Source organism: Salvia hispanica, chromosome 2 (assembly GCF_029641045.1).
Source record: "Salvia hispanica isolate PSC_SH4W2 chromosome 2, Shi_PSC_v1, whole genome shotgun sequence".
NCBI lineage: Eukaryota > Viridiplantae > Streptophyta > Magnoliopsida > Lamiales > Lamiaceae > Salvia > Salvia hispanica.
Genome location: NC_142693.1, coordinates 45,942,603 through 45,967,557, shown reverse-complemented (window position 1 = coordinate 45,967,557; position 24,955 = coordinate 45,942,603). Strand labels below are relative to the sequence as shown.

The 24,955-nt window shown below is 43.6% G+C and overlaps 1 pseudogene; it reads left to right on the top strand.

The window, feature by feature from the left end:
* Positions 1-24,955, top strand: part of LOC148932515 (uncharacterized) — a 151,366-nt pseudogene that overhangs the window by 124,366 nt on the left and 2,045 nt on the right.

Sequence of the window (24,955 nt, the reverse complement as noted above, 5' to 3'; positions counted from 1 at the left end):
GGTAAAGGAAGGGAAAGGGCCTATTTGGAGGAGTGCAAACTATTGGAATGACCTTAATCTTGTGGGGACAGATGCCTAAAATTGAAACTAGCTCATTTATGTGTGTTTTGCATGTTTGTATGATTTTCTTATATTTTCTTAGTTTTTCTTGAGTCTAGGTCTAGGAGTCGGTCAAGAGATAACCTCGCTTGAAATTCGCCTTATTCTTTTTCTTTTCTTGTCTTTATACTTGAGGACAAGTATGGTTTAAGTGTGAGCAGTTTGAAAAGGCTAATTTCATGCATCGGTGATGTGCGAAAAAAATGTTATAATTTGCTGGGTCTAACACGTTTCCTAAGCCAGGTGTGTGAAGAAAATTGCTAGATCAAGGAAGTTATGAAGGAGATGGTCTAGCAGGAGAATGGAACGAAATGAGCAGGAATTACGAGGAAATTGGCGTGATAAAGGAAGTCTACAGCTGAGGGCAACAAAGTCATTATCTATACCTCGCTGGGCCCACTAAAACGCCTATAAATAGAGAAGAGCATGCAGCGCAATGGAGAAAGTCTTTCACTCTTCTTAGCTCATACATTTTCACACACTTGGGGATGGTTTTGGGGTAATCGTGATAGGGGGGGTATTTTCTAAAGATTTCGTGCTTGGCAACACCGTCCTAGTGAGGGCGAAGATACAATTACTTTTAATTTCAGCTGTTTTTGCTAGTTTCCACCGTCGAACTTCACTTTTGGGAGTCGACTTTGATGTTGATAATGTTTTACTGCTTTACCGTTCATGGATCTGCGTTGAGCTTTTAATTTCAAGTTATTTTGCATAGATCTCTATGCTGTTAGCGTAATTCTTCAATTGCTATGTCGATCTCTGTTTATTTCGTTGTTAAGGTGTTTGATGTGGAATTTGGTGACAGATCTGTGGTTGTTTGAGTATTCGGAGTTCTTATTTGTAAAATCTGACGTGATGGAGAGTTTCTTCTGTTTGGAGTTCATGTCGGACGCTTGGATCCGGAGTGGATTTAGCGTCTGAGGTTGGATTTGGCGTGTGGAAAGACAGTAGTTTGTTAGATTTGTTTTATTTCTTCTTGGTTTCTATTTCACTTCGTCTAGGGTATGCAGATCTGCTAAGTTCTTCGTTTATTATGCATAAATTTGATTTCAAGTCAGTAGCTCTGTTTTTTTTTTGCTCATGCTGTTTTCCTTAAAGAAGTTTTACACAAATTTGGTTGTAGAAGACGATGTCACTGCCAGTTAGTACGAGAGTTAGTTATTCTGCCAACTTTTCAGTCGTACCTTGCTTTTTAGACATGGTCCCCACCGCAGATTTATTTCCTAGGTCTAGCTGTTAGGTTAAGTTTTTTTTTAGGTTCCCAAGTCAAGTTAATTCTAATTTTCCTCAACCCAAGAAAATGCGTGGCAGCAGCCAACACCAAAAACACTCCCAAATCCTTGATTATGAGTCTTACGCATCCTTCTCTGTGGGATCGATCCCTACTTCCCTATACTAGGTTTAGTAAAGTGGTTGAGGGTTTTTGAAAGGAAAAGTGTTTTGTGTGTCCGACGACCGGGATTCCTCGCGACCCACGAGTTCCTAGACCGAGTGATCTAGTGGACTTGCTGGATCTAGGGAACCTGTTATTTTCTTATTTGAATAGCCTTAGCACAAATTAAACCCTTTCAACTATGCTGGCATTGGCAGTGCGCTGTTTCTTCACGGCTTGTTTCTTCTTGACAGGGGCTTTCCCCTTTCTCTTCCTTTCTTGGATATAGTTGGTTTCTTCGATTTCCATTGCCTCTGCTTCTTGGTCGGCTTGTGTTAAAACGTTCTCCTGGGTGGTAGGCTCGGTCACCACGCGGGTACTAGTATCACTTCTTGCTGCTTCCTCCCGACCTACTGACTCTGATGCGAGGTCCAGACCCTCAGCCACCTTGTCAGTATTCTCCTTCTGGTCAATCGGTGTTGATGATACTGTCCCTGTTGCCATTTGGGTGTCCTCCTGGCTGCTTTCGAGGGCTCCTCCCCAGGTTTTGTAGGAGTAGTCTTCTCGTCTTCGCTCGAAACTTCCACTGCATATGCTGCTGTGTTTGCTCCTGCCGTGTTGGACTTCCACTTTCCTAAGCATCTCTATGACACTCTTTGGGGTTTTTGCTTCTCTGACTTGGGGTCGTTTTTCAACACTAGCCTCCTCTTTACTGGCTTTTGTTTAGTTACCACTGAGGCTTCTTCTTGATGTGTGTCTGGCTCTTGCCTCTCCTCCTCAAGTTGTTCGGCCTTTTCCGGTTGTTCGTCTGTCTTCTCCTCCACTGATTGGTGGACTACCCCTTCTGACTTTTCCGCTTCCGTTGTTGCTTCCCCCCTCCCTACTGCCTGGATGCGAGGTCCAGTACCTCAGCCACCCCTTCAGGGTTTACCACGATCCTATCTCCCTTGCCCAAAACCGCTTGGAATTCATCATCCGTCATTAACCCTTGCTTTCTGGCCATTTCGTTCAGGTCTATCTCCTCCATCTCCGTTTCATCGATTTTGGCCTCAGTGGCCATTATCTCCTCTGTTTCACCTTTCTCGCTCTCGCTTGCTCTCCCTCCACTCTCCTTTTCCTCTGTTTCTCCCCAGTTGAGATCTTGATATGCGGAAAGAGGGCTGACGTCGAGCGGCTCTGTTTGTTGGTGTATGGGAGAAGGGTGGGAGGGTTCTGATTGTGCAGTTACTGTTGGGGAAGTCTTTTCGGATGTCGGAATTGAGGTTTTTGGGGTGGTGGTGAGTGGGTTTTCTGTGGTTGCAGTTGGGGTAGGGTTTGATGTCGCCGGCATTCCTCCCGTCAGGCTAAATCCGGCCAGTGTCGCTGTCCAATCTTTGTTCGGGTCTTGTTGCCTTAGATACGCTGCCAGTGCGTCTAATGGAACCATTGCCGGAATTTGTGTCGTCGGCGGTGGCTGTGATCGTAGTGGGCTTGGCGGCTGCGACTCGGCTGTTGCTTTGACTTCTAGCGGGTCTTCGCCGGTGGTAGATGCTAGGTTACCGGTTCTTCTTCCTTTTTCCATGGCTTGTATCGGTGGTGGTTCTTTTTCTGGTGGTGGTTCACGGTGGTTTCCGTAGTGGGTGGTAGTTTTCGGAGTGGGGTGGTGGTTGTGGGTGAGAGAATGCAGGTAAGGGTTTGTAAAGTGAAGGGGAGTAGGCGGTGGGGTGTTTTATAGAGGGGTGGGTAGTTGAGGGTTTTGACCAGTGGTAGGCGGTTGCCAGGTTGCGACGCTTCGTGTGGAAGGCGGTTGGGAGTTCTCGCAGCTGATTGGACGTTGCCTGTCACGTCCCTGCTCCACGCGCTCTCCCAGTCTCTGCACTCGCCTGCAAAGCTGCAACACGCACCAAAATTCAAATTTTACTCATCTCTCCCTTCTCAATTAGCTAGAAATAGAAATAAAGCAAATAAATGGCTCTTTAATATAATTAAGAGTTTCACCCAAGTGGTATCCTCGTGGTCAGTACGAACTCCAAATAAATATTTAAGATTCGAAAAAAAAACTTTTTGGGGTTTTTTTTCTTTTAACTTAAGTTAAATTACTAACTATTCACAATATTTACATCATTACTAAGGTTATTTAAAGTTTTACCTGGTCAATAAGCACAAATCATATTACGTTGACCAAGTGGAACTCTAAACCCCTTTCCTACTGGTCATTTAGACGCTATTTTCCCTATATATTTTCAATCTATGCCCATTGACGACAAAAGGTTCAGCGTTAGGGATACTCCCTGAAATCTCGACCGCTCCATTAGCACGTAGTGTAGTGATAATGTCAGGTCCTGCCCATTTGGACTTGAGTTTCCTAGGCATTAGCTTCAATCTTGACTGGAAGAGTAGTACTTTCTGACCAACTTGGAGATCCTTGGTTCTCAGATTTTTGTCGTGCCACATCTTTGTTTTCTCCTTGTACCACATGGCTGAGTCGAACGACTTCAATCTGAGTTCTTCCAGCTCTTGTAGTTGTAGCTTCCTTTCCTCTTCACAGGCCTTAGCATCCACGTTAACCTGCTGAACTGCCCAGTATGCTCGATGTTCAATTCCTTCCCAAAGACGATGTGATAGGGGGACATCCCGATAGGAGTTTTGTAGGCTGTCCGATATGCCCACAGAGCATCCTCCAACCTTGTGCTCCAATCTTTTCTGGAGGGGTTGACTGTCTTCTCTAAAATGCTCTTTATTTCCCTGTTTGAGATCTCTGCTTGGCCGTTGGCTTGAGGGTGGTAAGGGCTAGATAGGCGGTGATGAACTCCGTACTTCTTCATCAATGCTTCGACCGTTCGATTGCAGAAGTGAGTCCCTTGATCAGAGATGATTGCCCTTGGTATCCCAAATCGGCTGAATATATGACTCTTGAGGAACTTGGTGACTTCTTTAGATTCACAAGTGCTTGTGGCTTTGGCTTCTATCCACTTTGATACGTAGTCAACTGCCACCAGGATGTAGGAGTTCCCATAAGATGAGGGAAAAGGACCCATGAAGTCCATACCCCAAATGTCGAACACCTCACAAACAATCACTGGAACTTGCGGCATTTCATCCCCCGCGGAGATCCCACCGGTCAGTTGGCAACGGTCACAGCCCTTGCAGAACTCGTATGCATCTCTATTCAGGGTTTCCAGTAGAATCCGCTATCTAGCACCTTTCTGGCAGTCTTCCTTGGCCCGAAATGTCCTCCACATGCCAAGGAGTGGCAGTGTGTTAGTACATCCTGTTGCTCCCAGTTAGGAACACATCTCCTAATGACCTGGTCTGTTCCTGCCTTCCACAAGTATGGATCGTCCCAGAAATAGTACTTTGCTTCGCTCTTTATCTTCATCCTCTGAGCCTTTGTCACGTTCGGCACCATTGGAAGCTCCCCCGTCACTAGGTAGTTTGCCAAGTCCGCATACCAGGGTTCCTGTCCTACTTTCTCCTTGCCCTTGGTTGCTACGTCCTGACCAGTAAGTCTCATCACTTATTCCCAATCGATCTTCCTTGCGGAGAAAATCACTTCACATAAATGCTCCTCCGGGAATCGATCTCTCACATCCTCACTGTTCCCTTCTTGTATTATTCTGCTCAAGTGGTCCGCTACTTTGTTTTCAACCCCCTTTTTGTCTTCTACCTCCCAATCGGATTCTTGTAAAAGCAGCACCCATCTGATCAGTCGGGGTTTTGACTCCTTCTTCGCAATGAGATACTTAATCGCCGCATGATCAGTATGGACGATGACTCTGGATCCCAGTAGGTACTACCTGAACTTTTCGAATGAATAGACAACCGCCAGCATCTCCTTCCTGGTGGTGTCATAATTCCGTTGGGCTTGATTCAAGGTCTTAGATGCATAGAATATCACGTACCTTTTCCCATCGATCTTCTGACCCAGTACGGCCCCCACTGCATAGTCACTAGCATCGCACATCACCTCGAAGGGGTGATCCCTGTTAGGAGCCTGAATAATCGGTGCAGAAATCAATTTTTTCCTTAAGGAGGTTGAAAGCAGCCTTACAATGCTCGTCGAAAACGAACTCCACCTCGTTCTGGAGAAGTCTGGTAAGGGGTTGGGCAATCTTGGCGAAATCCTTGATAAATCTCCGATAAAATCCAGCATGGCCAAGAAAACCTCTTATTCCTTTCTGATCAGTAGGGAAAGGTAGTTTGGATATGACATCCACTTTAGCTTGATCCACCTGGATCCCCTTTTCTGACACCACGTGTCCTAAGACAATTCCTTCTGTAACCATAAAGTGGCATTTCTCAAAGTTTAAAACCAGACTCTTTGCTTGGCACCTTTCTAGTACCACATCCAAATGTTGCAAGCACGAGTCGAAAGAGTCTCCATAGACAGAGAAATCATCCATGAAGATCTCTATACAATCTTCAATCAAATCCGAGAATATGCTCATCATGCACCGTTGGAAGGTACCGGGGGCGTTGCATAGGCCAAATGGCATACGCCTATACGCATAGGTTCCAAACGGACAGGTGAACGTGGTCTTATCTTGGTCCTCCGGGTTCACGTAAATTTGAAAGTAGCCACTGTACCCATCCAAAAAGCAGAAGTACTTCCTCCCAGCCAGTCGCTCCAGTATTTGATCGATGAATGGCAGGGGAAAATGGTCCTTCCTGGTTGCAGTGTTCAGCTTTCGGTAATCTATACACATTCGCCACCCAGTAACTAGTCTGGTGGGCACTAGATCATTCCTCTCATTCTTGACCACCTGGATCCCTGATTTCTTGGGGACCATATGGATTGGGCTGACCCATTCACTATCTGGTACCGAGTATATAATGCCCAGTGAGTGTAACTTCAAGATCTCCTTCAATATCTCTTCCCGCATGTTTGGGTTCACCTTTCTTTGAGAATCTCTATGTGCCTTGGCTCCATCCTCCAGTCTAATGTGGTGCATGCAGACGTCCGGGCTTATACCCACCAGGTCCGTAAGGCTCCATCCAATAGCCTTCTTGTTTTTGCCCAGCATAGTTAGTAGTCTTGCCTCTTGCTCCTTAGTCAGCCCGCTATTGATGATTACAGGGAATGAGTCTTCCTCCCCGAGGTAGGCATACTTAAGGTTCGCTGGCAACTTTTTCAACTCCACTTGTGGGGGTAGTGTGTCTGTAGGTACAGGGTTCTTCTTTGAATCCTCCTCTTGCTCTTGTTCAGCATCTGATTTTTCCTCCATACTGGCCGGTACCACGGCCCCTACGGATCCCGCTAGTTCCGACTTCTGACAAAATTCCGTAATTGCTTCTTCGATCTCCTCGTCAGTCAACCCTTGGCTACTGATCAGGTCGCACCATGCAACTGCTTCCACCTCAGCCTGGGCATACACATCCAAGGCTTGGAGCTTTTCCTGCAATAATTCGGTCTCAAGAAATTCTTGGACTAAGGGGTCAATTACATCAACATAACATAGATTTTTAGAATCTATTGGTTTTTTCATGGCTTCATTGATGTCAAAGACAAATTTCTCACCATTAAAGTCAATGCAGATTGTCCCCTCAGCCATATCTACAATTGTCTTAGCCGTTCTTAAAAATGGTCTTCCTAACAATATCCCGCTAGACTCCTGACCAACACATTTTCTAAAACACCCTCAGGATTTATACATGACCTATCAGCCAGTTGGATCAACACCCTAGTATTTGACAATTTTACCCCCTTTAACCGATTATAAATGGATAACGGCATAACATTGATAGATGCTCCCAAGTCACACATTGCATGCTCAATTTTCACATCTCCAATTGTTATGGGTAAAGTAAACATACCTGGGTCGGCTCTCTTGGGTGGTAGTTTCTCCTGTACAATGGCTGACGATATTCCTTCCACCATGATTTTTCCATCCTCCTGGGCCTTTCTTGCTATAAACTCCTTTATAAACTTCCCCAGAGGGGGCAGTCTCACGGCTTGGAGGAATGGTATGGTGACATCCAGCTTTCCAAAGATTTACATGAAATCCACAGGGTTTTCCTTCTTCCTCTTCGTCACAAACCGATATGGAAAAGGTTTTTCTCCCTTAGCCTCTCCAGTTAGTCCTGGTGGACTTTCCCTTGGTGCCTCCTGGGTTTGAGGTTCCGATGTGGGCATTGCTCCTTCTGGTTGCTCATTTCCAGGTTGTGTTTCTCCCTCCTTTCCTTCCGCAGTAGGCTTCTCGTTTAGAAAGAACGGATCCTCCATCTGAGGCAGGGGCCTCTTGAGTTCTTCCGCTGAGACGGTGTCGCTCAGCACCCTTTCCTTACTAGATCCCCCAATAGGGTTCTCGAGTTGAGGTCCATTATAGGCTGTTCCGGACCGCAGTGTAATCTTACTCACATTTGCCTTTTCAGGTACATGGACTGTAGATGGTAGTTTCCCTGAGTTCCCTTTCATTTCGTCCACCGAGTTAGCGAGCTGGGCCAACTGCCTGTTCATCATATCCATATTTGCCCTATGCTCCTTCTGGGCACTTTGCATTCCTTGCATTGTTTCTTTACTGGACTGCAAGTCGCTTTTAATGCTTTGCTGCGAGGCAAGCATCTCTCCCATCATGTCCTCCATGGACCTCCTCGACCTGTTTGGGTGATGGAATTGGTTCGAGCCCTGGTGCTGGTTATACTGGGGTGGTGGATTTGACTGGTAGCCCGAGAAATTTCGTTGGTTTTGGTTCTGTGGGTACTGATTATACTGGGCAGGAGGGTTGTACTGGTCGTGGTTGTTCTGGTACTGATTTTGGTTCTGGTTGTGGGTGTTATGTTGAGGCCCTGGGTTAAATTGGTTCTGGTTTTGGTTCTGGTTGTTTCGCTGATGGGGTGGCACATAGGCAGGGTTCGGGTTCTGGTTTTGAGGGTTTTGGTTCTGAGGATGCTAATTTCTTCCTGCCAAGTTAGACTGGTAGTCAGGGTTTGTTGGGCCACGGTTGGAATTTTGGTTTCGGTGGGGGTTGGGTTGATTTGGAGCCTGATTTTGGTTCTGATTCTGATTTCCATCTCCCCATCGGAAATTTTGGAGGTCCCTCCACGGTGCATCCCTCTGCCTAGCCGGAAACCAATTGCCGTTGGAATTGTAGTATCCTGCGGCATTTGCTTGCTCCACATCTGGCGAGTTGTCCGGCTGATCATATGGTAGTTCTGGAGCCTCTTTGCCTCCAGTCGGAGAAGGTGGTGGAGTGTTCTGCTTGATTGCAGTCAACAATTCCTTCTTCAATTCCCCCATCTTCAAGTCCATCCGTTCCTCCTGGTCAGTAGCCGAAGCACTAGCTACCCTTTCTCTGCTGTACCCATCTCTCGCGTTATCGTACGTCTTCTTCGCATTCAACAGTTTGCGTAGCACCTTTTTGGCTTCACTTACTCTCAACTGGGTGAAATCACCACCAGATTATGAATTCGCCAGATCCTTGGTTTCCTTGTTCATCCCCTCATAGAAGGTGTGGTGCACCTCTATCTCCTTCATGCGATGGTTGGGGCATGACTCCAGAAGGCTCATGTACATCTCCCAGTACTCGCTCAGGGTTTCATCATATTCTTTCCTTATGCACGATATTTTCCTCTTCAACGCACTTGTCTTCGAAGACGGGAAAAACTCGGCTAGGAAAACTGAATTGAAATCGGCCCATGTATTGATAGAGTCGGCTGGCAGGTGCATGAACCAAGTGTTGGCCTCTCCCTTTAGGACAAAAGGTAGGGCCTTCAGTCTGTAATCGTCCTCGCTTGCTCCTGCTGGCCGCCTCTGCGCCTTACAGATTTTGCAGAACTCATTTAAGAATACGTATGGTCCCTCGTAGCTCTTCCCACAGTACGTCGGTAGGATTGCGATAACGTGAGGTTTCACATCACACGCGGTCTGGCCTGGGGTAACCACTATGGCTTGTGGGGGATCTCCGTCGGCGTGTGCCGTAAGTGTTGCGAGCTCGGGATCGTCCTCACCTTGGTCAGCCATTCTCACTAGTGTTCTTACTGGATGGGGTGGAAGCTCCGGGAGTTAGTACTCTAGCTCCTCTTTCTCCTCGTCGCTACTCGTGCCTAGGTCGGACACGAGTTGCGGTGTTTGTGATAATTCTCTCTTACCTAAGAACAGATTAGTAACACCGGTGTGGTAAAGCACTGAAAGGATCTAATTCGAAATGTATTCTTTATTGCTATCTACTGAAAGAATATATTTCAGAAAGTTTAGTATTTTCTAGTCTATGATATTAATATCAATATTGTTTATTGAAAGGTCCTCAGGGTTTTCTCTATATATTTGGGTTTTCGTATGTAATTTGGAGTGTATCCAACTGATCAGGAAGAGATTCCCGACCCAGCTGAGTCGTTGGTACGACAACCGGGACCTGGCTTCAAACAAGTTTCCTCAACCCACTTCTACTGATTAGTATAATGGAGGTAAGGGTCGAATCCCACGAGGATAGACACGTTTTGATAACTGCGGTGACTTTCCTGGGTGTTTTGGTTAGATACCACGCTTGGGTTAAGATTTTACCTAGGCGAGAAATAAAGGTGGTACTCTACTGACTAGCAGGCGTGAAAATAACAGGCATGTGGTGGTGTTCGTGAAAATAGGGGACAAGGTGTCTCAGAGGCATATGGAAAGTAGACAGTTACTAAAAGAGGAAAATTAGACAACAAGGTATATCTGGTGGCTGGTGGCTCTCTGACAGGTCTGGATAGTACAACTGAAAAGTAGGGAACAAAAGCAAAAGTAACTTAAAAGTAAACGTGGTCCAAACTAAAGTTGATTTTGACGTTTTCTTCTTCACCAAGTATTGTCAAAAATCATATGAACACAAACACCATAACTAAACTCAGATTCATAACCTCAAACTCAAGATCCATTGATTTAAAAATACTCAAACTTAAAATAAACGGCGAAACTGCAATTTTACTTCTACTGACTGACATGCAAGGCGGTGATTATAATGCAAAGCGAAGACTTCAAGCACGAAGATTAGACTAAACATAACTACAACTTCAGATCGACAACTCCATGTAAGAAAACACTTAGAAATTAAAAGCAACAACTAGATCTAATTTTCCTAGGCAGAATGAAGCAAACTCGAACCAAAGCGACATACGAAATAGAAACTTCATAATTTAAGTGTTGGAACTTCACAAGTACTTCAAAAGGCAACAACGATGAGTGTTTGCAACAAAACCAACGACAAAAGCAAGTAAAGATTAAACTAGAAAGCAAGGTAACGATTGTTTGGCCACTTCGGGCGATGATACTGCTATACTACTACGATAACTGGCTGGAACGGTGGATCGATGACTTCTCCGGCAGACTCTTGGACGTCAAGTGACCATGACTGTGGCGAAGAAAGAGAGATTGGATAATGCTGAAGGATGTGATCTTCTAGGGAGAATTCTAACTAAGTGTGGTGGTTGGACCTTTTTCGAACTCTAAGAGCGAACGCTTCTCTCTCTCTAAGTGGCTTCTTTTATAGGGAGGCTTGCCCTTGCTTTTAGGGTGGACTTCCTTCAAGTTTTGACTTTTATGCCCTTGTTAATGATCATCCCAGCTATCCTTCTTCTCCATCTCGAGCCTTTTCTCTGGCATGCATCCTGGTCAGTATTGCACCCTTCTAGCGCCCTTTTCACTTGCGTCACCTGAATCGCCTCCTACTGACTCGGATCCTTTAATCCTGCACACTTGAGCAACTGTTTTGCAGATAATACATGCATTTCACGACATACTGACCAATAACCAAGGCTTAGAATACGACTTATCATTTATTCAATCAAACGCCACTTTGACTTATCAATATGTGAGAGTTTGTACGTAACTCAAGTTCATGATATCTTGGGTGGTAGTAATTGAATAACATGAAGGTATTGGAATATTATTTCATAGAATTTGCGTGCTCAGTGTGGTATGATTAAATCCCCCAATGAGGTGTTTGAAAGAGGAATTTATTATTCAGAAATCTGCGCAGTTGGAATTTATTCCACGAATAATAAATAAAGTTTCAAACTCGAAAAACTCTTTGGAGAATTAATTTAATTCTAGAAAAACTCTCTTCAGGCAAGCAATCCTAGGTTTTCGTCTGTTTCTGCAATTTTTTTGGATTGAATGTTTGAATCCTCCGAATTTTTCCATGTTTCTCCGATTCTGAGAATATGTGTTAATAAAAAAATGTCAGATTCGTTCCAAATCTTACACCTTATTTTAAAAAAATTAAAATATTTGTAATATACCTGTAATTGAAAGCTAAACCCTAGGGCTCACGATCAATCACACTCTCAACATGCCTTCAAAGGTGGTGGACTCCTCTATTTATACTACTCCCTTTTCACGTGTATTGCATTGCTCCACATCGATGCGCCACCTCAGCGAGCTGACTAGAATGTATCATGTGCCTTCCATGTGCCTTATTCTCCATGTCATCTTTATTTAAGTACTCAGATAATGCACCTCTTGCTATCACAAGGATGCGCTCGATGCATGCATGCTATACTCACGTCTTTAGTCATGCATGCGACAATAGCCTCCCCTTACAAAGGGACTATGCTTGATCACTCCTTGCTGTAGCATATCTCTTATCATTTCTTTTATGAGATCCTTTTGTTTCGCAACATACTTGTATGGTCAAACATTGACTGCATCAGAACCCTTCCTTGAGTGTGATTCTGTGATCTTGTTCCCTCACTGGGGGCAACCCTTTTGGTTCCTCAAATATATCCATGAATGTAGTTAGAATCTGATCCAACTCTTGCCAAACTTCTTCCAACTTCAGTTCCCAACAGCCACCAGAAAACTCATCTATTGTGGGCATCATTAGGCTAAGCTTGTTGTCCAGCTCATCTGTTTCATTCTGATTCAGAATATGCAGGGCATGTTTCCTTCTTTACTAGGCAAGATTCCCCTATTAAGGTCACCTTTATTTCCTTCAGCATAAAATTCATGCTCAATTTATCAAAGTTCCATCTAATCTCCCCTAAGGTTAACAGCCATTGGCCACCATGAATTAAGTGGTATGACTCCAGGGGAATGATGTAGACTTTAGCACTGAACGAATACCCCTGCATTTCCCACGCCAGATCACTACACTTGTAAGTACACTGTAGCACCTACCCATTAGCAACCTCTACAGAGGAGCAACCTGCAACAAAGCACATTCACCTTGTCAGCCACCTTTGCACTCAAGAAATTATGTGTGCTTCCCATGTCAATTAATATCCTCAATGTTTTCCTCTGACATGTCCCTCGTACTCGCATAATCTGTGGCCCATCTCTTCCCCACACTGCATGAAGACAAAGTTGCAAATCAACACTATTATCCTCCTCCTCATCCTTCTCATTCTGTTGTTCCCCCTCTTCTTCCTTCATCTCTTGCTCTTACCACCTGTATCATTTGTATCACAGACGACTTTCTCTTGGCACATTGATGGTTCGGGGTGAATTTCTCTATACACCAGAAACACTCCTTAGCCTTTTTCTCATCTAGTTCCTTTGGTGTCAAATTAGTGCTGGCTCTAACTCCCATACGAGGTCCCTCTCTATTGCCCGGATTGGCCCAACCTCCCGATGTCCCTTGTTGTTTGTAATTGGTTGCCGTGACCGCCAAAGGTTTAGTGTTTGAGTAGTGGCTACCTGATGAAGATCCCCCACTCTGCACCACCCTCACTCGCCTCCCTAAAGCCTTCACCGTGAGCTCTTGGAGTTTTGCTAAGGAAAAGGCGTCGGCCAAACTCCTAGGCTTGAACATCCTGACTGGCATCTGTAATTCGTCTACCAATCCCGACAAGGAGAAACTCAGAGCTTGATCCTCTCTTATTCCAGCCCGCGGATACAATTCAGCAAAATCGTCCATATAATGCTGCAAAGTGCCTATTTGCTTCAGATTTCTCAAATCAGCCAATGGATCCTCAAAAGCATGTGCTCCAAATCGAGCGGCTAAGGCCGAGACATAGCATCCTGTTGGAGTTTGTATACTAAAAGATGCTTCGAGCGTACATGCCTTTGTACAGTCAGCTTGTGCATGTATACGAGAAACGCCACGTCCACTTGTTTACCTAATTATGAGAATAAAATATATTTCAATGGTTTATTATTGAAATATGATAAACAAGTCTAAGGCTTTTTACTAAGAAGGTCAAGTAGGGAAATTCGATGAATCTCCTCATGAGTTTTCCAGTAGGGGACTTGGCCAGATCTAGTAAGAAGAAAAACGTATTCACAACCTAGATAGGCTTTGGCTACCTATTGGTACGGTTGCGGTGTTTGTGATAATTCTCTCTTACCTAAGAAGAGATTAGTAACACCGGTGTGGTAAAGCACTGAAAGGACCTAATCCAAAATGTATTCTTTATTGCTATCTATTGAAAGGATATATTTCAGAAAGTTTAGTATTTTCTAGTCTATGATATTAATATCAATATTGTTTATTCAATCAAACGCCACTTTGACTTATCAATATGTGAGAGTTTGTACGTAACTCAAGTTCATGATATCTTGGGTGGTAGTAATTGAATAACATGAAGGTATTGGAATATTATTTCATAGAATTCGCGTGCCCAGTGTGGTATGATTAAATCCCTAAAAGGGTGATCCCCAATGAGGTGTTTGAAAGAGGAATTTATTATTCAGAAATCTGCGCAGTTGGAATTTATTCCACGAATAATAAATAAAGTTTCAAACTAGAAAAACTCTTTGGAGAATTAATTTAATTCTAGTCACATAGCAGACAAAAGAATTAAATTGACGGATCAAGATAATCTTAAACGTGGGAAATATTATAAAATAAAATGGACCCAAGTTATTTGTAATTTGGTGATTTAAGTGGGAGTGAAATATTATTCTTTAGTGGAACAAAATAATATTCCATTGATAATATATTAAATCATGGGTCATTTGATTTAATTAGTAATTTATCTAATGGGTGAGCCCAACACTTAAGTCATTCCATGGATCCCCATCCTAGCCCAACAAGTCCATTATAAATAGTGATGAGATGTGGAAACCCTAGCACACCATTTATTCACAACACTCCTCCCCTAAACCCTAGTAGTTGTCGCCGGCTCTCTCCCTCTCTCCTTGCCTCGGTTTTCATGCCTTGGCACGTGGGAGAATTAGGGTTTTGTTTTGTTCTTGTTCTATCCTAATTCATAGGATTAGATCAAGACAATATTGAGTTTGTGATTGGGTTTCCCTAGATCTCTTCAAGACTATTATTGATTATTTAAGATCCGCCCACACGGATGGATGATCAAGGACTAGGGAATAGGTTGGAAGATTCACGGTCGATAAACCAAGGATCTCCGGGTGGTGCAGCTAGCAACTTCGATCCTATGATGGATCAAGATGAGGTAACAATCGAATCTACATCGAATATGCATGATTATGTGTTTATTTGATGTTATATCTATAGATCTATGTTTATTGCATGAAATTGGAGTCGAATGCATAATCACCTAAATAGATCTGTTAAGGACCTGTTTGTTTTCCGTATCTTCCGCTGCGGTAGTCCCAACACATCCCCAATCAACATAAGCTAGATCACCATGCGAGCTTGCAAATCCTCTGTGCCATTGCAACGCCCTACCATCGAGATGGATTGCGGCTACCCTGACTCGTTTCATTACCGGCACCCTTGCTACCTCAAAACAATACTTGGCACGCATCACTCACCCTTCAAACCCAACACCATCAAACTTAGGAAACTCGTAACGTGTGGATCGATCCCACTCATCCTGTTCCTCACCGAAACTCGCAGAATTTCCATGAATCGCAGCTGCACCACCACTAGATCCTTCCCCCTTTTCGAATTTCAGCGCATTTTGTTGATTCTCCAAGCTAATTGCAGCAATTGACTGTGTCATCTTCTCCATGTTCGCCTGCTTCATCTCCTCTACCTTCGTCGCTTGTTTCACCGCAAACTGATCTATAATTTCACTCATCCGATTCTCAACCATCTCTAACATCTTATTCTCCATTTCTAACTCCAGCGTCACCGAAACCCACCCGGAATCGAGGGCTCTGGATACCACTTGATACGTTCTTAGCTCGAGATCTCCTGATTTCAACTGATATCACGTAACTCCAAAGAAATCATCAACAATCACACACGACAACGATGAATCAGAGGCAATAGGAACTATATTGATAACATTCAACGATAATCAACAATTGCATAAACAAGAACAACAATAGGAAAGTAATGATAAGAAAGCAACGATAGATGCGATGGATCCACGACCTAGGGCTCACGATCAATCACACTCTCAACATGCCTTCAAAGGTGGTGGACTCCTCTATTTATACTACTCCCTTTTCACGTGTATTGCATTGCTCCACATCGATGCGCCACCTCAGCGAGCTGACTAGAATGTATCATGTGCCTTCCATGTGCCTTATTCTCCATGTCATCTTTATTTAAGTACTCAGATAATGCACCTCTTGCTATCACAAGGATGCGCTCAATGCATGCATGCTATACTCACGTCTTTAGTCATGCATGCGACAATAGCCTCCCCTTACAAAGGGACTATGCTTGATCACTCCTTGCTGTAGCATATCTCTTATCATTTCTTTTATGAGATCCTTTTGTTTCGCGACATACTTGTATGGTCAAACATTGACTGCATCAGAACCCTTCCTTGAGTGTGATTCTGTGATCTTGTTCCCTCACTGGGGGCAACCCTTTTGGTTCCTCAAATATATCCTTGAATGTAGTTAGAATCTGATCCAACTCTTGCCAAACTTCTTCCAACTTCAGTTCCCAACAGCCACCAGAAAACTCATCTATTGTGGGCATCATTAGGCTAAGCTTGTTGTCCAGCTCATCTGTTTCATTCTGATTCAGAATATGCAGGGCATGTAACTGTTCCTTCTTTACTAGCCAAGATTCCCCTATTAAGGTCACCTTTATTTCCTTCAGCATAAAATTCATGCTCAATTTATCAAAGTTCCATCTAATCTCCCCCAAGGTTAACAGCCATTGGCCACCAAGAATTAAGTGGTATGACTCTAGGGGAATGATGTAGACTTTAGCACTGAACGAATACCCCTGCATTTCCCACGCCAGATCACTACTCTTGTAAGTACACTGTAGCACCTGCCCATTAGCAACCTCTACAGAGGAGCAACCTGCAACAAAGCACATTCACCTTGTCAGCCACCTTTGCACTCAAGAAATTATGTGTGCTTCCCGTGTCAATTAATATCCTCAATGTTTTCCTCTGACATGTCCCTCGTACTCGCATAATCTGTGGCCCATCTCTTCCCCACACTGCATGAAGAGAAAGTTGCAAATCAACACCATTATCCTCCTCCTCAACCTTCTCATTCTGCTGTTCCCCCTCTTCTTCCTTCATCTCTTGCTCTTACCACCTGTATCATTTGTATCACAGACGGCTTTCTCTTGGCACATTGATGGTTCGAGGTGAATTTCTCTATACACTTGAAACACTCCTTAGCCTTTTTCTCATCTAGTTCTTTTGGTGTCAAATTAGTGCTGGCTCTAACTCCCATACGAGGTCCCTCTCTATTGCCCGGATTGGCCCAACCTCCCGATGTCCCTTGTTGTTTGTAATTGGTTGCCGTGACCGCCAAAGGTTTAGTGTTTTGAGTAGTGGCAACCTGAAGAAGATCCCCCACTCTGCACCACCCTCGCTTGCCCCCCTAAAGCCTTCAGCGTGAGCTCTTGAAGTTTTGCTAAGGAAAAGGCGTCGGCCAAACTCCTAGGCTTGAACATCCTGACTGGCATCTGTAATTCGTCTACCAATCCCGATAAGAAGAAACTAAGAGCTTGATCCTCCCTTATTCCAGCCCGCGGATACAATTCATCAAAATCGTCCATATACTGCTGCAAAGTGCCTATTTGCTTCAGATTTCTCATATCAGCCAATGGATCCTCAAAAGCATGCACTCCAAATCGAGCGGCTAAGGCCGAGACATAGCATCCCCAATCAACATAAGCTAGATCACCATGCGAGCTTGCAAAGCCTCTGTGCCATTGCAGCGCCCTACCTTCGAGATGGATTGCGGCTACCCTGACTCGTTTCATTACCGGCACCCTTGCTACCTCAAAACAATACTCGGCACGTATCATCCACCCTTCAAACCCAACACCATCAAACTTAGGAAACTCGTAACGTGTGGATCGATCCCACTCATCCTGTTCCTCACCGGAACTCGCAGAATTTCCATGAATCGCAATTGCACCACCACTAGATCCTTCCCCCTTTTCGAATTTCAGCGCATTTTGTTGATTCTCCAAGCTAATTGCAGCAATTGACTGCGTCATCTTCTCCATGTTCGCCTGCTTCATCTTCTCTACCTTCGTCGCTTGTTTCACCGCAACCTGATCTATAATTTCACTCATCCGATTCTCAACCATCTCCAACATCTTCTTCTCCATTTCGAACTGATACGCTCGGATTTTGCACTGTTTAAAGGCCATTGTTTGGTCTATTTTTAATGTCAAAGTCACTCTACACGTCCATTATTTGCATATTTTGTCTATTTTGGTATTTTGACGTGTTTTGTGAAAAATGAGCATAATTGAGCCGAAAAAGGGAGCCAAAACGCAAAGTTTGGAAATATGGAGTCAGACGGCGACCGGCGACCGCCGCGGATGTGTGCGGCGACCGCCGGCGCCCAGCGGGCAGATCAATACAGCGGTCCGCCTCGGAAAAATGTGCTTGGAAGAGAATTCTCGTCTGGCGACCGCCGGAAGACGTGCGGCGGTCTGCCGCCGAGGGAACAGGCTTTCTGGACTCCAACGTGGCGACCGCTGGCCAAGGTGCGGCGGCCCGCCAAAGAAAGGCGGTGAATTCGAGAAGCCCTAGATTTGCGCCCAGATTTACCATATTTTGGACATCTTTTCCTTCTACAACAAGGAATGGCTTTCCCTTATAAATAAGACCTCAAGCTTCATCAAAAGAGAGACTTCTACTTGCAAAATACTTCATAGAGATCAAGACCTAGAGTACTTCATTGGTGCAAGGAGTTGGAGAAGGATTTCAAGAACATCAAGAACAACAAGGATTCAACTTACGGGTTTTATTTGCTTTAGTTTTATATTCAAATTGTCTTCCCTTCAATCTATGTTTTTAGCTAATTCATCTATGTGTAACTAAACTCATAGGATTCTAGGGATGTGTTAGTAACGACTTTGGTTATACAAATTCCTCTTTCTATTTAATATCCTTTTTGTTTTTACTTTGTTTCTTCCCTAAGTAGTTTTGATGTTGCATGATTGAGTGACACAATTGTGTATGATTTAATATAACTTGCTTCATAACTGTGACAAGGTTCTAGCGAGTTAGATCCACTTAGTAGATGCTACAGTTAGCTTTCCTTAAAACGACACTGGTAATTGAGAGTGGGGACTTTTCAAGGGTCTTAGGTGCTGGGGTTTGGTGCCCCTTGCACAGCGGAAGTCATGCATAAACAAATAAATCATGCATCCGGATCTATTTGACTGATTATGGGATCAATTAACCACATGTTAAACAATCAAAATTGCATACAAGGAATTAAACCCTAATTCATGATATTCTACGGCTTAGGGTTACCGATCTGATTCTCCAAATAATCGACGATTGCTTGCTCCTTCTCCACATGAAGATCTTCGTACTCGACCATAAATCTTCTAATCTGTATCCCGAACTCAGATAATGACCTTTGGGTGGACAAAGCTTGTCAGAATCGAAAAGGGCTTGAATAGAAAGAAGACAGAATATCAGTTTTTGAGAAAACTGACTTTTTCGTCCACTCCCAGAGGGGAGCACGAAAATTTATGTGTTAAAATCCCATTAAATATCCTTTCTAATCTCCTTTTATATTGAGTTATGATGGGCCAGATTAGGGATCCATGGAGATTGGACTTGGGCCAAACCTGTTGGACTTTTACTAATTAAATTGAGCCCCAATTTAATACAAGTCCAAACATAATATTATTATCATCCACTATAGTATAATAATATTGACTGCCCGTCCAATCCCAAATTACGAGTAATCCGGGCTTTGCCTCTTTAATTTATTATTTCCCGTATTAAAGATATAAATATCCATTAATCAATTTAAGTCTGCTATTTGACTTTAATTAATTAATATCTTTTTCCAAGAGTTGTCTAGTTCAAAATCTTTATTTATTATTCTGGAATAAATTCCAACCGGCCGGGTTTCTGAATAATAAAACCTTTTCCGAACACCTCTTGAGGATATTATCAAACTGGACTCACCCAGCACATAATTCATTGCAATAACAATACTAACACCTCTAGACATTGATCACCACTACCCAAGATATCAGGATTCTTGGATTGCAAAAAATCCGCACCATTTGATAAATCAAAGTAGTGCATAATCAATATCGTATGCTCAATGTTATGTCAACAATGATTAAGAAATAACAATCACCGAGACCTCGTCTTTCAGTAAATAGCAAGAAAGACTTATCTCACTGTTAGATCCTTCAGTGCTATACCACACCAGTGTCGTTTATTTCCTAAGGTAAGGAAATATGCGGACTGACACTGCAACCTTTCACGATAGGTAGCCAAAGCCTATCTAGGTTGTAAAATTCTATTTCTCTTCTACAAAGAACCGACTGTGTCACCTTCTGTGAACGCCGTTCACGACCAGTCTACTATGTAGAAGAATTAGACTTATTTGCTTCTTATACATTTAAATGTTTGAGAAACATCTTATAAATGCACAAGAAAACATCAATGCGATAAAATTGCTTCTTCTCGCCTTGGGTTAAAAGTGGATTGTAGAATTTATTGTATACAAGCAATTCTATCCGTGCAACATGCTCGAAATATGCTTTTCAGTATACCAATCCTAACATTAGGAGCTTTTTGGAGTTACGTGTTAGGATTGACAACCCTAATCTTATAATCAACGTTTGTATCGCATGAGCATAAGCTAGTTGACTCGTTCTATCAAAGTAATAACTGTGCTAGGGTATTGTAGTTGGAATTTTGTATAACCATAACTGTGAACATACATCCCTGGGATTCCCTTATCTCTATCATCTTTCTCCGTGTTTTATTCGCTTTTAGTTAGTCTATGCTTTCTATTGTTTTTAGTTTTCCAAAAGTTTTCAAAACCCACTTGTTTTTCCATATAGTATTTGAGTCTTAGTAGAGGATACACACTTTGTGTTCGTCTTCCCCGTGTTCGATATCCGGTACTAACCTTTAGCTATACTATATATACTTTGTATACTTGTAGGTTTATTTAGTGCTAATAAAAAGTGCATCAAGTTTTTGGTGCCGCTGCCGGGGAAGACAATTCACTTTGGAGTGATATCTTCAAACGAATAATTTTACTACTTTGGATTTTACAGCGTTCATTTTTTATTTTATTTTTATTTTTCTTTTTTTTTCTTTTTAGTAGTTTCCGCAGGTTGTGCATACCTGCGTGTTTTGTGGAGTAAATAAGATGGCGGAGCCTACCAACCATGATCTTATGGTTGCTCTACGAAAGGAGGTGGAAGAGATGTGATAAGGCTAATTTTATGCATCGGTTATATGGTGAAAAACACTTTATTTTACTGGGTCTAACGCAGTTTTTAAGCCAGGTGTGTGAAGGAATCGCTAGATCCAGGAAGAGCTGGAGGCAATGGACTAGCGAAGGAAAGCGAAGGAAAATGAGCAGAGTTGAAGAGAAAAATGGCTAGACGAAGGGAGTCAAAAGCTGAGGGTAACAAAGACTATTCATACCTCGCTAGACCCACTTCCACGCCTATATATAGAGGAGCATGCAGCACACGCCGGAGACATGATTTTGCTCTCAGCTCACACACTTACACACTTTTGGGAAAAATGGGAATTCTGGGGTTGTTAAGGGTTCATCTTCGGAGAAAGTTAGTGGTAACACCATCCTCACGGAGGGCGAAGATACAATCAGTTTACATTCAGTTTTTGCACTTTTATTCCGTCGAACTTCAACGTTTTGGAAGTCAATTTGGTTGCTGGATACTTACCGATTATCTATGCATTTAGTTTATGTCATGATGGTGTTTATCTTGTGTTGATTTACGTTGATTCTGTGTTTTTGAGGTTTAATTTCAGAAGTTGAATGTTATTCTCTGTTTTGGATGTTTCTGTGCTTGATCTGGGAAATAGGTTGTGGATCTGTGTTGTTGTTGTTGATCGGTGGTTGATCGACGAATCTGTAGCTATGGACATAAATTTGGACGGAGTTTGTTTCGGATGCTGGGATCCGGAGTGGATTTAGCATCCGAAGTGTGGATCTGAACAGGGGAAACCGAGTTGTGCATGGATTATGAACTTTCTGCTCTCTTTTCATTTTACTTCGTCTAGTAGTCGCAGATCTGCTTAGTTTTAATTGTTCTTCGTTTAATTGCTTTAAATTCAGCCTGCTTCGTTCGATTTACGTCCTATCTATGTTTTCACTGATGGTTTTATGCAAATTGTTGGAGATGATGATGTCGATGTTAGTTAGTACTTTAGTTCGTTGTTTTTCCAGCTTTTCATCCGTACTTTACCTTTTCAGCAAATGGTCCCCACCGTCAGTTATTTCCCAGGTCTAGGTAATTTAGGAAATAGTTTCTTAGATCTAGTAATTGTCCCGCTCGTTCCAGTTTATATGCATGATTTCTGTTCTGCCTAGATCTAGTTGTTAGCATAGCAGATTTCAACACCAAGTCTAGTTTAATTTCCTCAACCCAAATTGCGTGGCAGCAGCCAACCCAAATATAGTCCCGAATCCTTGAACCTTTTTATTGCGCATTCATCTCTGTGGGATCGATCCCTACTTTCCTGTGTCCGACGATCGAGATCTTCCAACGATCCGTGAGTTCCTAGACCCTGTGATCTAGTGGATTCGCTGGACCTAGGAAGCTTGATATTACTTACTGTGCACACGGTCTAAACCAAAAGTAAAGTAGCTTCAAATGGCGCCGTTCCCGGGGATGGATGGCGTTAATTTTTTATGCGTTTGAGGATTTGGTGTAAATAGTTTAATTTCTGTTATTTTGTTTTTCTTGACAGTTTATGAACACGGGCTTCCATTCTGGAAGTTGGGCTAGTTCATCTGGTCAGGAAGCGGCCGATACAAGTGGCAGGTCAAGGAGTCTACGTCCACTATCACCACCAGATCAGGGTTAAGGACAGTAGACCCATCTCCGTTTGAATCAGAAAGTGAGAAGGAGTGGAACTCGTCAGGAGAAGAGGACCGAAGTCGTCCACAGAAACAGAGCATTCCGAGACTGAGGAGGAGGAAGACCCAAATATGGCACATTTAGTGGATCCCGATCCGGAGATAGGTTCACTCACCGCGCATCTAGACAGTGAGCCCGCCCATGCCATAGTCTCAAACCCGCGCCGGAGGTCTATCGATATCAAGACAATTGTGCTCGGAGTTTTGCCCACATTCTCTGGACGAAGGAACGAATGTCCTTACGAATTCCTAAACGAGTTTAGTAAACTGTGCAGCATTCAAAAGCGACCAAACGAGGCGACTGAGGAGGACTACCGTTTGCGTGCAGTCCCGTTTTCCCTTAAAGGGGAGGCTAATACTTGGCTGCTGAGGCTCCCACCAGACTCGATCAACACATGGAAGGACTTCAAGCTGGAGTTCTTGGATTATTTTTTCCCGTCCAACAAGACGAATGCCTTGAAGAAGGAGATCCAGGAGTGCAAGCAAGAATATGATGAGTCTCTGAGCTCTTATTGGTCCCGGTTTAAGGGACTGTTGGATGCTTGTCCGAGCCATAGGATGATTGAAGCTGACACTTACTATCTGTTTTACGAAAGTGCAAACCCTAAATCAAAAGACTTGATGAATTCTTCGAGTGGGGGAAATTTTACCAAGAATAAAGCAAGTGAAGCTAGAGAAACTTTGGGAAGATTGATCGAGGCAAAGAAGGCCTATGATAACCCGCAGAGCATTTTGAGGAGGGGATCGACCAATGCAGAAACAGAGCAAGATGACAAGAAAGTGGAGGACAGGATAGATAAATTGGAGAAAGCACTGTTGAATGCTATTGAGAAGTACAACCCTCATGCTCCATCGGAAAATGAGAAACCCCCTGGTCCAGAGGAAAGGCAACTTCAGCCTTATTACGGTCAACCTTGTGAAGGGGAATGCCAAGCCAATGCAAATTCAATGGGAAGCTGGAATCCGGATGGAAGTTGGAACCAAGGAAGACAAAAGGAAGCCCCATGGAGGACTCACCCCAATTTTAGATCGAATGACAATTATCAAAGTCAGCCGTCCCCACTGCAGCTCACAAATTATGCACACCCTCCAGAGAGGCAGTCCAACTGGTCAGGGAGAAATCAAGATGGGTAACTGCAACTGGGGTACAGGAATCAGGACCGTATAATTGGGGAAACAGGAATTAGAACAATCCAGGGAGCTCCTACGTGGAACTATCGACAAACCCAAGGACAGAACCAAGGTCAAGGATCAAATTCTAAACAATTCAACTCCAGGCCACAAAGGAGTTTGGATGACATGGTCCACGACCTAGTGAATTCACAACTGTTCATGCAGAATAACTTGCATTCCAACAACGGCGTGGTGCACAAATTGCAAGACGCTCAGTCGGAACACAAAGCAGCCATGGACATGATGGCAAAACAGTTGTCCCAGATCGCGGTTTCTTTGAATGAGATGCGGGGAAATGAAGGAAAACTTCATGCCACGGTCAAGCCACCCGACCGAGCAAACATTAGTCATATCACCTTGAGATCCGGGAGGGGCTATGACACTAGAGATCGACGAAGAAGTATCTGCACATGCAAGTAAAGGGAAGGAGAGCCAGGAGTTTCAAGAAGATAGCCCTAGACCCAGAGAAGTTCCTGTTCAGGATGACCTCTAGAAAGGAGATTTAGGGGGTTCTTTACCTCGAGCAGCTGATCCATTTTTCCTAGATCCCCGGCTGGCGAAACCCCGGCTGGGAGTTCCAAAAATGCGGTGAAGCGAGCAAAGCCGTTTCCATACCGAGGGGAAGCAAAGAAAAAGAAGGATGATACAGAGGACCTCATGGAGATTTTTAGCAAGCTGGAAATCAACCTGCCCTTCTTGCAAGCCCTGAAGATGCCTACCTTTAGCAAGTTCATCAAGGAATTCATAGCAGGGAAGACCAAGCCAGACGGGAAAATTGTGATCGGGGAGAACGTGTCTGCTGTGATACAAAAGAAAAGGTTGCCCTCGAAATGCACAGACCCAGGTATGTTCACATTACCCATTTCTCTAGGAGATATCATAGTCAAGCATGCTACGTGTGATCTGGGGGCGTCTATAAATGTTTTACCGCTTTCGATCTACAAGAAACTGACAGGGGTTAGGATGGTCGCCACCAAGGTGGTAATCCAGTTAGCAGATAGAACTTGCATTTGTCCTGAAGGTGTGTTAGAAAATGTCATAGTCAAGGTGCATGATTTTCTATATCCTGCTGATTTCTATGTTATCAAAATGAATGATAATGAGTCTGCTGAGTCGAGTGGCGTGCTTTTAGGGAGACCATTCTTGCACACTGCTAAGACCATTATCGATGTCTT